Raw genomic sequence first — 16,000 nt, forward strand, 5'->3', positions numbered from 1 at the left:
TTCTTAAGAGGTAAAAAATGTAAAAATAAATTCTTGAAAAGGGTCGATAGAGTGAGTGAAGTCGTCACTTGCGAGAGGGTGGCTCCCTTTATTTCTTACAATACTCAAAGACTAATAAAGGAACCGCTTTTTTCAAGTTTTAAGAGGCGCATTAGATACGGACCCTACCGAGTTAAGAGTTTCGTAATTTGGATTAATTAAAGGGATCTTAATTAATGAACTCATTGGAAATATTTTGGTTGAGATTGGAGGGAGGAACTTTGCGTTATATTAAAATTATTTTCTATGTATAATGAATTATATAATTCTTTTTTATAAGTGATTAGTAAATACGTATTTTTCTAATAGTAGGCCCTATTTTAGAAATAGTATTACAGGTTTTGAAGTTATACTTCTTTAGGCGCGTTATGAAAAATTTATGAGAGTGAAGTTTTAACACGTTCACTGCGGCAAGTAAAATAATAATATTTCATCAGGTGCGGCGGCGGGCCAAAATGCGCCCCCAATGATATTTCCGCCGGTGCGTGGCAGGTCTTTCTAGACCCAACAGCACTAGGATAGATTAAATTGCTATAACTTTGTGGAAACATAATGTAAACATTTTTTTTTTATATTGTTAGAATGACCATGAACCCAACTTCCTTAGGTTTGATTCGCCCCGGGATCTGGCAAACAGGAAATGAGAAATAAAGCAGGAAAAGCGGCAGGCCGATATCGACCTGAACCGCACTAGAATATATTTTTAGTAGTGATGGGACAGAGAAATATCGAAAATAAAACAGAATTATCGTAAACTCAACTCAAACTCAAAATATCTTTATTCAAGTGGGTAACCAAGTACACTTTTGAATCGTCAAGTTAAATTAATCGTAAATTTACATTTACTACTAAAGGAACTGAAAAATTTATTTATTTACTTATGTATGCCTGTCTTGGAAACAGAAATACTTTTTATTTTTCTTAGTGGAAAATATTTCTTCACTGCTGTCACTATCACTGTCAATAACTGCAAGGCGAATTACACTATTTTCCTAAATTTGTATTTTTCTTGTATTGCTTGCCATCGTTGATAATATCGAACGCTATGTTAGATCAGTTAGATAGCACAACACTAACTGGTCGGGCGCGCGCTCTGTGCGGTATCGGGTCGCCAGCTGCCTGTTGGGTGGGCGGGCTGAAATAGGCCCACTGCCGCACTCAGCGGATGCAAAGCAGCGTCAGTGCGTGGTAGGTCGATAAAAGCCTGCCGTTATGTTTTGATGGGGAAAACCTACAATTTTGACCGCAAGATGAAATATATATTTGTCCCTGTCGAATTTTTACAAACACCTGAGATAATCGTTACGCACCAGCGAGAGGGACATAGATTTCTTCGTCCGCACCAGCGGAAATACCGCGGCAGGCTGATATCGGCCTGTTACGCAGTGAACGTGTTAAATTGAACCGTGACACAAAATTAACAGAATGAAGTTGCCCACGGAAGATGCTCCGGCATTGGACATAATTTAAAAACAACATTCGAATAATTATAGAATGTATGTTACACTTAATGTAAGAGAATAATAATAAATATTTATTTATTTAATTTTTCAAATGTAAACTGAACTTTATTGACTATAATGACTCCTTTTCCAGTCTTTGATTATTTAATTGTAATTAATTATTCGCATGCAATCAAAAACTATGTTTAATAATGCCAAGGAATTATAACTTCTTACGCGCGTATATAAGTACACGCAGCCTTTTTTTTTAATGCGGTATCAAAACACTACGACTCTTTATGTACGAATTGTTTGTTTCTTTTTACGGTAGACACATGTCGAAGATCTACGGTAAAGATTCTAAAGTCCGGAGACAAGCCGCTACCTACTAGGTACTAAGCGGTTACCTACTCTCAAGTTACGCCAACACAAAAGAAAATCAAGAACCAGGTCGAAGGCAATCTAAAGAGTTTTTTTAACTTCTATAACAAGTAAATCGTATCAAATATCGTCAAATATTTATTTGCTATAAATCAAATCTCATAAGTATAGTTAATGAAATCGCAAACTATCGCAAGTGAATGTCTAATAAATCCATCAATAAAATAGCTATAAACTTTGACAACACAAATAGAGGCTAATATCCACCACGCTAAACCAATGCGAATACATTTTATAGTCTACCTTTATAAGCAATGATTGCTGCAATAAAATTGTTTGCTGGAATTAATTAATACTATTTATCGAATATTTTTATACGCCATAAAATCTTTCGTCGGTTCACATATCGATTTTTTGTGAGAAAATATGTTTTAATCAAAATGAATTAGATCTTTGGCTTAATGTTAAATGCGGCGTATTAGATAGCACAGTGCTTTTGCCACTGTTAGAAGGAGCCTATCTGGGGTGGATTGAATAATATAAAGACAATTTTGTTCGTACAATTTTAGAATACATATTACAACCAGCCTTGCGATCCTGTAACTCACTTTTCGAACTCTCACAGCGGTTTTCGCATCGGCGGTCGCTCTCAAATCAGTCGTGAAGCAGTCATTTTATGATTTGGCATTCTGATTAGGTCTCTAATAACCTTGTAGTTTATTATTTATCAGAATGCCAAATCATAAAATGAAGTGAGTTACAGGATCGCAAGGCTGAAGAATTAACAACGGCCATTTAAGAATCTAACTGCTGCTAAATCTAAATGTAGACTTCTAATAAAGTACTTCTGTATAGTCAACGTCGTAAACTAAATGCGAGTTAAGATCAAATCAAATAGATTATCTTTAAGGACATTCTGTTATCACTTGACTCAAATGTGTCTTTGTCATAATTGTAATTTTTGATCTATTTCTGAAACTTATTTATTATCATAAACATTATGTTTGTGCACGCCGTCGGTACTCACAGCCACACATTGGTTCTAGTTTGTGTAATTTGGCTCTTTCTTTCTTATTTTGTTACGACCGCAACTAATTATTGTTTTTAATAAACCACCAAATGTACTCAATCCTAACATTTAGTGCGCATTATTTTTGAATTATTACTTCGCCTTTAGCAATGCAGGTGAACAACTAATTCGGTCAATACAAATGCAAATATTTAATTTACAACCAGTAAACTAATGCATTTGGTGCATTTTAATAAATTATCGAGATGTATACGTTTTTAACAATCCAATGTGACATACGGGAATGATATTTGTCGCTAACTAATCTACTATATAAAAATAAGTCGGGTTTTCCTTCCTGACGCTATAACTCCAGAACGCACGAACCGATTTCGACGGTTTTGCGTTCGTTGGAAAGGTCTCGGGCTCCGTGAGGTTTATAGAAAATTCAGGAAAAATTTCAACAGAAAAGCGGGATCACCAAACAAAATGTTACATAAAACGAAGCCATCTGGTGGCGAAACGGAGTTCGCCGAGTTTGCTAGTGACTTATAACATTAACCTTACAGCTAAAATATTTGCCGGACTGTGTTTTAACGGATTGTTTGATTGCCTTATACAGTTTGGGTGGGAACAATCTATAATATTTTTTTTATATAATATGGGAGCAAACGAGGTTACGGGACACTCAAAAAGTGCGTTGGCGGCCTTCGATGGAATCTAACTTTACGGGAATATACGAAGATATGGTCCAAAGAGTCACAAAAAGAAGTTAATTCCAAATACATTAATACTAATAATTATTTTATAAGGATAAGCGAAGCCACATTTTGTAAAGGGTTAAATAATTATTATTTAAGTAACTGGAAGCTGGGTTGAAGCGGTCCCTTAACCCTCTCATTTAACCGCAAAGGTCCGAGGTCCGAACGCTAGTTAATGTATCTCTGAATTTTCCAAATGTTGACTTCATATTGTTATTTATTGATTTATTTTTATGTAATAGGAGATAAACGGGCAGGAGGTTCACCTGATGTTAAATGATAACGCCACCCATGGACACTCATATTGCCAGAGGGCTCGCAGGTGCGTTACCGACCTTTTAAGAATTGATACGCTCTTTTCTTGGCAGACTCTAAGTCGAATTGTTTCAGAAATACTTCAGTGGGCAGCTGGTTCCACATAGTGGTGGTGCGCGGCAAAAACTGCCTTAAGAAACGCTCAATATTATTATTTAACATGAGGTAATTGCACCTTAACTTTCTTACATATAAGTAAGATAAATTGGCGGAGTCCCATTTACAGAAAAACATGCTATATTAAGACATTTCGCACAACCAGGCAGTAGTTTGTTTATCAAATTCGATGGATTTTGTGATGGATATCTATGATAACTTTGACTGGAATCAGTGTTAATTCCGAAGCCGAAGCAGTATGTGGTTGTGTTTTATATGATATTTCTAGACACGCTTGATCACTTGGTCTTAAACCAAACAATTCACAACGTGTGACCTTTTTTCAAGCAATTACTTAATAAAAGAAATATTACATACATAATTCACAGGCATTTAATATGGTTTATCTACAGCATTTTTATATAATCTAATGATGAATGTATCAAATATTGACAATACATTTATTTATGTATGTAAAAATAAATGTGTTTCTTAATTTATTTTTTTAATGATTGGACAATTCACACCAATTGACCTAGTCCCATACTAAGCTGGTGAAGCTTGTTTTATGGGTACTAGGCAACGGATATACATACATATTATAGATATACATATAAATACATATTTAAACACCCAAGACCTAAGCACAACACCAAATGCTCACCACATCGATGTCTTGTCTGAGCCGGGGATCGAACCTGGGACCCATGGATTCGCAGTCAGGGGTACTAACCACTAGACCAATAAGCCGTCAATTATATTATTCATTATCAACAAATTTACAGATGTTCATTTAATTTGGTTTGTTGGTCTGTGGAAAAGACGTTAGTTTTGTTGGTCCATGTATGTGTCATTTTAATTTGAATACGAAGTTTTTGTTGTGAGTACATTTTGGATTGATTATAAAAGAAAAGGATAAAAGTGATTTCAACTGAAATAACAAACTCTAATTGTTGTTTCCGGGAAGAGACCAGGAATCTACACTTGCAACGGCCCTGAATTACCTCTCTCGTGTTATCCAATCATGATACTCACCATGTACGCTCGTCGGTTATGGGTACTTTTTCTTGTCCTTGGAACTTGGACTTTCCAGGTATGTACGACAAGTCTTTCTACGTGTTAACCGCTTTCCATTTATTTGTTCTACATGGCTATACCATCTTAGCATCATAAGCATCATTGTTCATTTTTATCTCACACTGTTAGCGTATGTCTCTACCTATTACTTATCCTATCACGCAATGCAACAAATACTTCTTATCGCTTCTGCTTTTCATTTCCACGGCATTTATTTTGTCTTCCTTGCTTTTTTTGCCACACCCAACACAAACAAATTCATAACTCATCTTAATAATTATATAAATTACGTGTCACGTTGTTTGTCCGCTGTGGACTCCTAAACTACTGAACCGGTTTCAATCAAATTTGCACACCGTGTGCGGTTTGATCTAACTTAAAAGATAGGATAGCTTACATCTCAATTTACACCCGCAATATTATTTTATTGCAAATTATTTGATAGTCACAATTCTAACAGATGGCGCTGTGTTGAAAGTACCAACGTTTCACATAAGCTACAATTTAATGGCATACCCACCAGAAAAACATGGTGGTCCCCATAACTGGTGTTCTCCTACCGTTTCCCTTGAATAGTTTACTACTATGTAATATAACGAAAACCTTAGCCACAGCAACGCTTGGCCGGTCTGCTAGTAATATTATAAAAGGTAACTATTGTAGGACCTCTACATTTTCTCAACTAATTATTTTACCGGTAAGAACATAAATTCTGCATAGTATCTATATTTGTTTTCTGTATTACATTACGGATAAATAGTAGTTACATCCCGAAAATATTGAGATTAAATCGTCTCCGTTACTTAGGGGAAAATTCAATTCGATTCTTTCTGGCTTTCGTCTTTCTGGGATCCGTCTTTTTATCGTATTCAAATTGATTATTGAAAAAAAATTGACTGCCACATCATGTTGAATCAAATTAAAACACGCTTACATACTGAATTAAAACAAAACATGAGAATGTGTAGTGAAAGATTAAGTCAAAATTAATTGTAAAATAATAAAATTTTATATTAAATTTGTAATACTCGCGTTCAAAAAATTAATCGACCATGTTGCAATTTATTGATTTCACCTGACGCGAAGTTTTACAAAATTAGACCACTATTAAGTGAAATATTCAAAAATATTCAAGGGCCGGAAATCCTATGAAATCTGTTTGGAGTAATAAATAACTAAGAGGATATCGATGCATACAAAAGCGATATTACGCAATAGATGATTTATTGGGCCGCAAGGTGTGAGAGGTCAGCCCACCCTAACGTGATAGAATTTTGCGTCGGCAATTTTCTCCCTTACTTTGAATATTTGAGGCGTTTTGTTTTTATACGTGTCGAAAATATAATATGGTTATCAGTTTACCTCATACGCCTTGAGCTGTATTTTTACGTTATAAACGTGAAAAAACTTTACACATTCAGTAACTTATTCAGCTTCCGTAATTGAGACGAATCGTAGGTTCTATAAAATATTTCCTCTTTCAATAGTGCTTTCTGAAAAAAAAATGTGAGCATTTTTTTGTAAAAGTAATATGCTGAAAAGAACAGATTGTGATAGGAAATAAATATGTCATAATGATAAAAAAAAATTTTTCAGATAACGATGACTATTTATTGAATAAACATTCATTTTCATTAAATACAAAAATTTACGAATTTATTTCAAATCGTGACTACTTAATTCGCTTAATCAGTGACTTAAAGTGAACTACACACCGCTACCACACCGTACACACTACTGCATATAGACTGTATACTGTATATAGTATATACCTTACCTACCTTACCATACCATCATATAGCGTGGTGACGCGTCGCCACGGCATGCGTCGCCACTCCAGAAATTGGTTTTACGTGCGGCTATAGATGTTTCAAATCAAAACATTTTTAATATATTCGCTCGTATGTGGAACGTAACAGTTAATATTTTGAAAACAAATGATAAATGATAAATGATTTATTTCTGTAAGTAGGTTTTTACAAACACTTTTACACGTCAAACATTTTTTTTTAAACTAGATGAGATCGACGTTTCCTATCAGACTACTCTGAGAAGAAACACCGAAACAAACTCAGAGGTCACAGTCTCTTTTAAAGTCCAGACATAACTAACAAGATTATGTGAAGACCATGTAGATTGCAGTTAACGTTATTCGAACAACGAGCAGCCTGTACATTTAATGGTCCGATTTTTTTTTAATAATTCATTTATATTTCAGAGGTCTATTACGGCACATCTGTCAATTACACCGAGCAATTCCACAAGGTCCAGGCGTTTCCTAAATTTTTAATGAAACGTCAAGTCATAGCTTATTCAGGATCGGCCCACCGGATGCGATCAAGATTTGTCTCATTAATATTTCTCGAATCAAATATCGAAGTTCGAAATACTTTCACGGTTGAGTCGGGAGAGATTCCTGAGAGATTGGAAGTTGAAGCAAGATTTGAGGTTGTGATTTTCAAAACAATTTTCCTTGACGGTTTTAGTTATTTTCTAGAAGTAGGCGTGGCTAGATATAGACCTAGCTAGATGCTGGACGCTTGCCTAGATGCTATTTACTAGCTAAAAGCGGCCGTGATGAACTATTTAGAAAGATTGAAAAGAGTTACACTGGTCAATAAAGATGCCATACTAGGTAACGAATGTACAAAACTTATATTTTAACCAACACGATTTCTGGAGAAGTTTTGGCCTTTGGTAGCTCCTTGATAACCAAGTTTAATAAATCTAATCAGATTTGTCAGCTCCTCTGTCGAAATTCCAAGCATTTACTCATTAAAAAATAAATAAATCAATGGCACTACAACCTCTTCTGACCTCACCCAGAACTAATCTGGGCATTCGATTTCTGAATCTGTTTCACGATCATTTATAAATCTAATAGGCAAGTAGGTGATCAGTCTCCACTGCCTGACACACACCGTCGACTTTTTCGGTCTAAGACATGCCGGTTTCCTCACGATGTATTCCTTCACCGTTCGTGCGAATTTTAAATACTCACATAGAAAGAACACACACACAATGGACTATTGGTGCACAGCCGGGGATCGAACCTACGACCTCAGGAATGAGAGTCGCACGGAAGCCACTAGGCCAAGACTGCTCGATTTACTGATTAACTAGCTTTAAATTTCGATTTCATGAAAATGTATTGAATGAAAACTGCTCATCAAAAACTTGATGCCTCCTATGCCTTCAAACAAAGATTGGTGCATATATCTGTTTACTGAAACTAAACAAAGGAAGATTAAAGCCTTATATTGGGTTTGCCAAAAAGAAGAATGAATCCAGCTTTTTAGTCTTCAATAAATGTATGTTCTGAGTACCCGTTTAAAGAAATTATGAGCGCAAGTTGCAAGAACCAGATTTTGTAGGCTCAACGGTTGCAAGAGCGATAAGACGGCGCCGTCTCCTTGTTTACTTCTCACCACAACGCCAACATTAATATTTTAATCTTCACATTAACAAAAATGAACAAGCCCATATAAAACATAAATCGGATCCCGCCGCGTGAACTCAGGGCCTTACGCCGAGTTGTACGGCGCATCAAACAATATTTTATTAAGAATCACAACACTACACGATGAATTACGGTGTAAAGTTGCTGTCAATTTCGCGGTATAAAATTCCTCCTCGGACATGACAAAGGCAGCTGTCATCGCTCGCTGAAGGGTCTCCCATCCCAAGGGACTAAGCCCCCGACCTTAGATGGAGACACGCACGACCACACGGCCTAATCTCACCTACTCCGCACATAAACCCATCTAATTGATAATAAAAGGAATTCGGAAGCGTGCGGTTACATAACACGCTAATCGATTTTTACGACTTGGCCATTCGATCTCTTCTCCACACTAAGTGTTAATTCAATTAAGGAACTTTGCAGTCAAGACATTGGTTTACAAAATTTTATTTATACAGTAAAGATATACTATATTTGTTTAGAATGTACTACTACTATAGCTATAGGCGCTTCATGGCTGTGAATCACGTTGATATGATAAATCTATGATTGTATAAACGTCTTAAAAGTAAGAACGTGGTTTCAACATCAATGCCGAGCGTTGATAAGTTGTAGCGGCTATTTATAGAGGCACTGATATATTAAATCTTTATTCAATTCCTAATCCAAATTCATATAACATTAGTCAAGTAAACAAACACAAAAGCCAGTGCCAGAGGTATTTGAAATTCAACTTTTTCTATTTTCATCTTAATAACTCGGACAATATTTTTTGTTATACGTCTTATTTCCTAGTGAATGAGAATTTGTTGGGAGTTCTTGAACGTGTACAACATAATGTTATTATAATTTATGTCATACTAAGCAGGTGAAGATATACTGGGGAGTCATTCATTTTATTAAACATGTTCGCTAAGTCGATTTTGTTATTTTTTTGTCGTTCAGGCGGAGCATCGATCACGCAGCGAGTGGCCGCTTTCTACCTTAGCTCTTTATTATAACTACGATTTCCGGACGCAGTTTACATCTCTGTACTCTTAAAAACGAGGTCCTTAATATATTCATTGCGTTCAGAATAGACGCTATAAACGTCTAGTGTTCTCAAACCGTCGATAATAATTTAATTCACCTGTTATTGCTTTGTCGATGAATATAAAATTTAAGGTACACAATAATTTTTCATGTCGAACCAGGCAAAAGACACATGCAGACATCGAGACTAATAATTCCATAAAGACAATACAACATTTGATGGGATGATAATAAATTTTGCGTTCTTCTAAATAAGAGAAACATTTGTGCAAAATGTGAGCGTCTGGCAATCCATTATACCATGTCGCCGACATCGGCCACCTTCGTATAAGCACTTTGTATTAAGTCAACAAATCCAAAAACCATTCAGAGGACATTTGTTTCCATGAATAATATGTAAATGTTTTAATATTGTGAATGTAAGAGTGCTTCCCGGGCCCGAGTGGACTCTGCGTTTTAAAAATAGAACCATCTAAATTATTGTTAATAGCTGTGAAAAAATTATCTTTTGTTTGGGAATGTGTCATCGAGATTATACAGTGGTAAATCTAAGATAATTTATTAATAATGAATCCCTTATACATTATATTTCTATTAGATAATTAATCTATATTATTGTCAAAGCAATTAAATCGATGTTGGCAACTTATTAATACTTATTGTAGTAAATGCGATTTTCAGTATCATAGAATCAATTCCCGCTGAGTTAAAAGAAAGCTTTAACAGGCAAATATTTGTTTCAGAGGAGTTGTTCTTATACCAGCAGCTGAGTTTCATCATCGGACGTTAAGGCGGAATACAAAATACCATCATTATCACCTCGACGTTCATCGTTCCACAACTGAGCGTATCTTAAGGCAGTTTTTGCCGCGTAACACCAACAGGGTCCTTCGAGAAAAGAGCGTACTAATTTTTAAAAGGCCGGCAACGCATTGCGAGGCTTCTGGCAATGTATCCATGGGTATTAAAATTAGGTGACCCTCCTGCCCGATTGCCTCTTATTACATAAAAAAAGTGGAGTAAGTCAGTTGTAGGTAATACGAAACTTACATCCCGCGAGTATGGCGTCGAGACTTAGATTGTAATATTCCTTTTGTCTTTATGGATCACGAAATGTTTTGTGTACTCTGTCCCCAGGGGGCGAAGACCGCCCGCCGTGGCTTCCTTCCTACATAAAAAAACAGCCTCAAATAAAAACTGTTGTTATAAAAATGCAAGAGCAACAAAAACTTTCTCCGGGTGACAAGTGGTTTTTGTTTATGATGTACGTTGATTTGTTTGTTTATTGATGTTCCTCACACCTGATGACTTGCGGTTTGCGTGTATAATGTCGTGTTTGTTTCGTTGTACAATTTGTAGGTTGAAGGGCGCGGGTCAAAATTGATTATAATCTAGTACTTTTGAACTATAGATAGACAAAAACTTTGTTTACTTAGTTGTTAAATATACAGTTTTGAATATGGTGAATGGTTCAAGTATATATATTCTGTAAACTTTCAACAACAATTTTTCTTACGTTTTACCTTATTAAATCTAAAAGTTAGACCTATCAACATAACAGTTCTGTCGAAACACGCAGTCAATTGTCAACCTCAAATATTTGTGTGTGTCAGTTTACATGTACTTACAATATTCTCAAACTACATCGTAATAATAACTAAAAGTTTATAAATTTAAAATTTAAATAGTTTGTACCGTGTATACTAATTGCATTGTAAAAAAGGTAGATAGAAGAAATAGAAGCAGGAAGGAGACAGAAAAACATGGATAGAGATATTTGGAAAAAGCTGGAGGAGGCTCTGGAAAGTTTTCCGATCAATTGTACCGAAGGAAGTTGTTATAACAAATCTAAAATTCCTAACTGTATATTTCAATATAATCATTATAATATATATATAAATACATAGTATTTACAATTTTCTTAACCTCTATATACTAATTTAAAAAGTTTGGCCCTCCTTTGGCAGTGTACCCTTAACGCTGGCCGCATTAAAACAATGTATATTATTATAATATAAGTATAATTTGTAAAGATTGGAAATAAACGGGCTTAATTATTATCTAATTGCATTAAGACCTGACCTCATATAAATATTAGAAGTTAACCCTTTCTAGTCTACCAATCGAACCTCACAGCTTCAAATTAGTCGTATCACCAAACATCCGATCATCCGACACCTTATAAAATTATTATTTAAACAACTTGACAACACATGTTAATGTTATCTAAGAAATCGTATCGGACGCCCCATAGCGAGAAGATGCATTACTCACGATGACCTAATGGGCAAGAATAAATCATGTAATAAAAAAACTTGCTTTTGAGTATACAAAATTCATGGAAATGAGAACAAATATGACAATACTGTGTGCCGGTGGTCCGAATCACGAGTATGATGTTTCAATAGTGAATTCGAAACTCACGATTATATTAGGCATTTTCGCATGTATAAAGAACGACCTCAGGATGTTTCTGCTTCTTTAGTTTTGGGAATTGCATTAAATAGTTCGCCGAGATCAAATATTATTTATTTAATTAATTTTTCTTTTACAAGAGTTGATTACGATTATAGCTAATAGACGAGCAAGAACTTTGAATTCTAACTCAAAAAATACCTGCCATTCTATGCGTTTGATTATTAACATTATGTTAATTTTAAAGATATACCTATTGTTTTACGAACGAAGTTAGGTATTTAATTGAAAATCTGTGTAAAATATGCTAATATTCAATAAGTTCTCAAATCAACTTTTAAACAATTTGTTTAACATTCAAGTAACTAAATTGTCTACGAGCAAACAATTATTGTGCGCGAACAATAACCCTCGCTCGCCCTTTGTGGCTAAAAGTATCCCAACAATTCACTCTAATATTGAATAATGCTGCGTATAGAATTATCATTTGCCAATGTCATATTAGTGAAAGGTTCGCGTTTTACTATTTTGTCAATAGATTATGTCACTACAAGAACCAAATTTATCGACATCGTTATTCTATTTATCTGTTTCAATTTTGAAAAAAGAACATGTTTAGTATACAGAGGAAATAGTCATTGTTTGCACTGTTATAAATTACTTGGCGAAGTTCAGGGGGAACTTGCAATACACAATGAAAACAATAATTCGGTCGTTAAAATAATAATTACCGATACCGACTGGCCAAATAATCGTTTCAGAGATAAAAGCATCGATAAAACTGGTTTTTAGATAAGTTCAAAACACAATCTGATGCTAATAAACATTTTTAAATAAAAGCCGCTCTCCTTTAATAAAAAAAATAACGATTTATAGCGACAAGCATTTAATACTTTTAAAAGGTTATATTAAGTACGATAAATACGTATACCCATTAGTATGCAGATACAATTTTATGGTAAATGGAGACAGTAATATTTATAAATTGAGACATTTTCATAATGTTATCAATGGCAAAAACTCCCACGAAATAAGTTCTGGAGCGTGAACGCCGAACGCAGGCGGGGGTTGAATTAAACTAATTCATAAAAACTGAGAAATCCCTTTGATATGAAAATGCCTGATCCGAGCCACGCGACCCGATCACCGGGAGATCTTAATGCTTGTTTGCCTTATATCATGTATTTATTATGACCGGGATTTTTCAATAGAGCTTTTATTAATGCCATACTCGGAGAGTTATAAATTATAATTTATCTAGAGATTAATGAATATAAGTTGTTATAATTGTTGTAACGATGCTGGATATGACTTGAATTCGTGGAATGCGTGTTAGCCGACGGTATGATTTAGAGTTATACAAATAGAAATGAACGTTCCGATAGATTATCAGGTATTATCGATATTCTTATTAATGTGGTGGAGATTGTTGTTCTGACAATGACCTTAGCACGAAATGTACTATGATTTTGTCAAATATTCGATAATGTCATTTGGAACCTTAAGGTCCTTCAAAAAAAAGAGCGTACCTATTCTTAAAAGGCCGGTAGCGCGCTTGCGAGCCTTCTGGCATTGCGAATGTCCTTGGGCGGCGGTATCACTTAACACCAAGTGAGCCTACTGCCCGTCTGCCTCCTGTAACAAAAAAAAACAACTTTTATATATATTTGACGCCAAGCCTAATTGCAATTAGTTAACTGTTCGTGTGTGTGTGTTTTACATTACGCCGGATTTGTTTTTTTATACTGCAATCATAAAAACATATAGAAAATAAAATTAATGGTTTAGTTTCTTAAGCTAAATAAAAATTAAGTCTGATTGTAACATATCTTTTAATTTATATATTTTAAATGAATTGCAAATTCTATATATTCCTTGGATTGAATCAACAGTACAGTACTAAGACGACTCATTGGTCTAGTGGTTAGTACCCCTGACTGCGAATCCATGGGTCCCGGGTTCGAGCCCCGGCTGAGGGAACATCGATGTGATGAGCATTTGGTGTTGTTCTTAGGTCTTGGGTGTTTAAATATGTATTTATATGTATATCTATCTATAATATGTATGTATATCTGTTGCCTGGGTACTAGGTAGGTATAACACAAGCTTCACCAGCTTAGCATGGGACTAGGTCAATTGGTGTGAAGTGTCTTTAAAAAAAAAAAATCTTAACCAAATCTATTACGTCAAGGGCGGATTAACTCAAGTCAAGGGGTCCCAACTTCAATTTATTATGAATAAAACTGTACCACACAAGTTTCTGTCTACAAAGTATTAGCAAAATTCAATTGTCATATACAGTGACGAAATCTTTAAGTTTTTCTAAAAAATTGTGATGCGGTGAGAATGTCAGCCCCATCCTCTCCCCTAAATTACTCATCCAGGCTAATATAGGTATTGTTATCAGTATTAATATGTTGTTGTGTATGTCAATTCGTTCTAAGCTAAGGAAATTCGTCTATCTTAGAGAAGTGGACTAGTGTCAGACAAGAAGCCCGCAACAAACGCGAAACGCGCGAACAACCCCCCTAAAATAGTTTCGTATTATAACTTGTTTATGCGCCCAACATTAAAAAAACCCTTACAAAAGCCTCAAAGAACTATTAACGGTAGATTCTAGGTTCGATTACTAGCAAAACTATCGTCAACTTCTAAAGAAAGACGATTGCAGATATCTTACGAAACTTCACTAAAATCGGCTCAGTGGTGATTGAGTGTATTTTGTTACTAATACAGTTAATGATAAGGTTTAAAAAATAATTAAAACAGAGAAAGGGTTGAACCGCTTTTAAATGCTCTCGAACAATAAACAACTCTGCGTTGTTTAATATCATTTTAACAATAAAAACGGTGATTAAGACTGTAAATGTGATAATTGCTTTTATTTCGTTGACTTTATTGTTTATTGGTTTACCGACGAGTAGCGTTTTGCCCTGATTTATAATAATGAAAAGCCGCTCTATACGATACAGCATAAATGCATTTAACAAGAATAAGCTATGCTATGTTAACATACAAGACTAATCTTAACTTTAGAAATTGTATAATTAACACAAAAATATATTTTCAAGTTATTACTTGAACATATCATTCATCAATCAATCATCAACATCGTTTCGACTCTGGCTTTCACCTCATGCAGCTGAAAGAAAGAAATTGGAAGGAGGTGGCACAGGACAGGGCTGGAGTGAGTGGGTGAGTCAGTGAGCGAGTGAGTGAGTGTGTGAGTGAGTGAGTGATTGAGTGAGTGAGCGAGTGTAAGAGTTAGAACCGTGTAAGGTTCTTTGAAGATTGTGGTCTATTAAGTGCGTCTACAATGTTTGGTTGTACAGGTGTACTGTTTTTATGCTGAGCGGTCTGTATCACTGATGAAGCGCGTATGGGGGAGCCATGACAGCATGCTGACGGTTATAGTGAGAAGGCTAGATTGCCCATACACCCACGGACGTGCCTACACGGTGAAAATACTATGTGCGGTTTAGTTGCGGTGATGTCTGTGGGCATTTTTTAAAATTGTACTGGCTGCACTCGCGAAGTTCGTTTTGCCTTTATTTGACTTTTTACCTAGCCTACTATTTTAGTAGCTATATACAATATACAATATACTGTTCTTCGACTGTTCACCGGAATAAAAACTAAGTACAAATAAAACTGAATTTTTCAAATTGTTGTTCCAATTTTTCTCTCCATAAAAACCTTACTCAGAGTTGAAGGCATAAATAAATAACTCACTCGAATTGGTCCAGCCGTTATCATGTTTTATCTGTCATTTTTATTTATATGCCTTAAAACTAACCTACTCACTGCAGCCAATACCTGCAGCTGAGTTTCATCATCGGACGTCAAGGCAGAATACAAAATACCATCCGTACCATCTCGACGTCTGTCGTCCCACAACTGAGCGTTCCTTAAGCCAATTTTTGCCACGCACCATCACTATGTGGAACCAGCTGCCCACTATAGTACCCAT

The sequence above is a fragment of the Pieris napi genome, chromosome Z (genome assembly GCF_905475465.1).
Source record: "Pieris napi chromosome Z, ilPieNapi1.2, whole genome shotgun sequence".
Classification (NCBI taxonomy): domain Eukaryota; kingdom Metazoa; phylum Arthropoda; class Insecta; order Lepidoptera; family Pieridae; genus Pieris; species Pieris napi.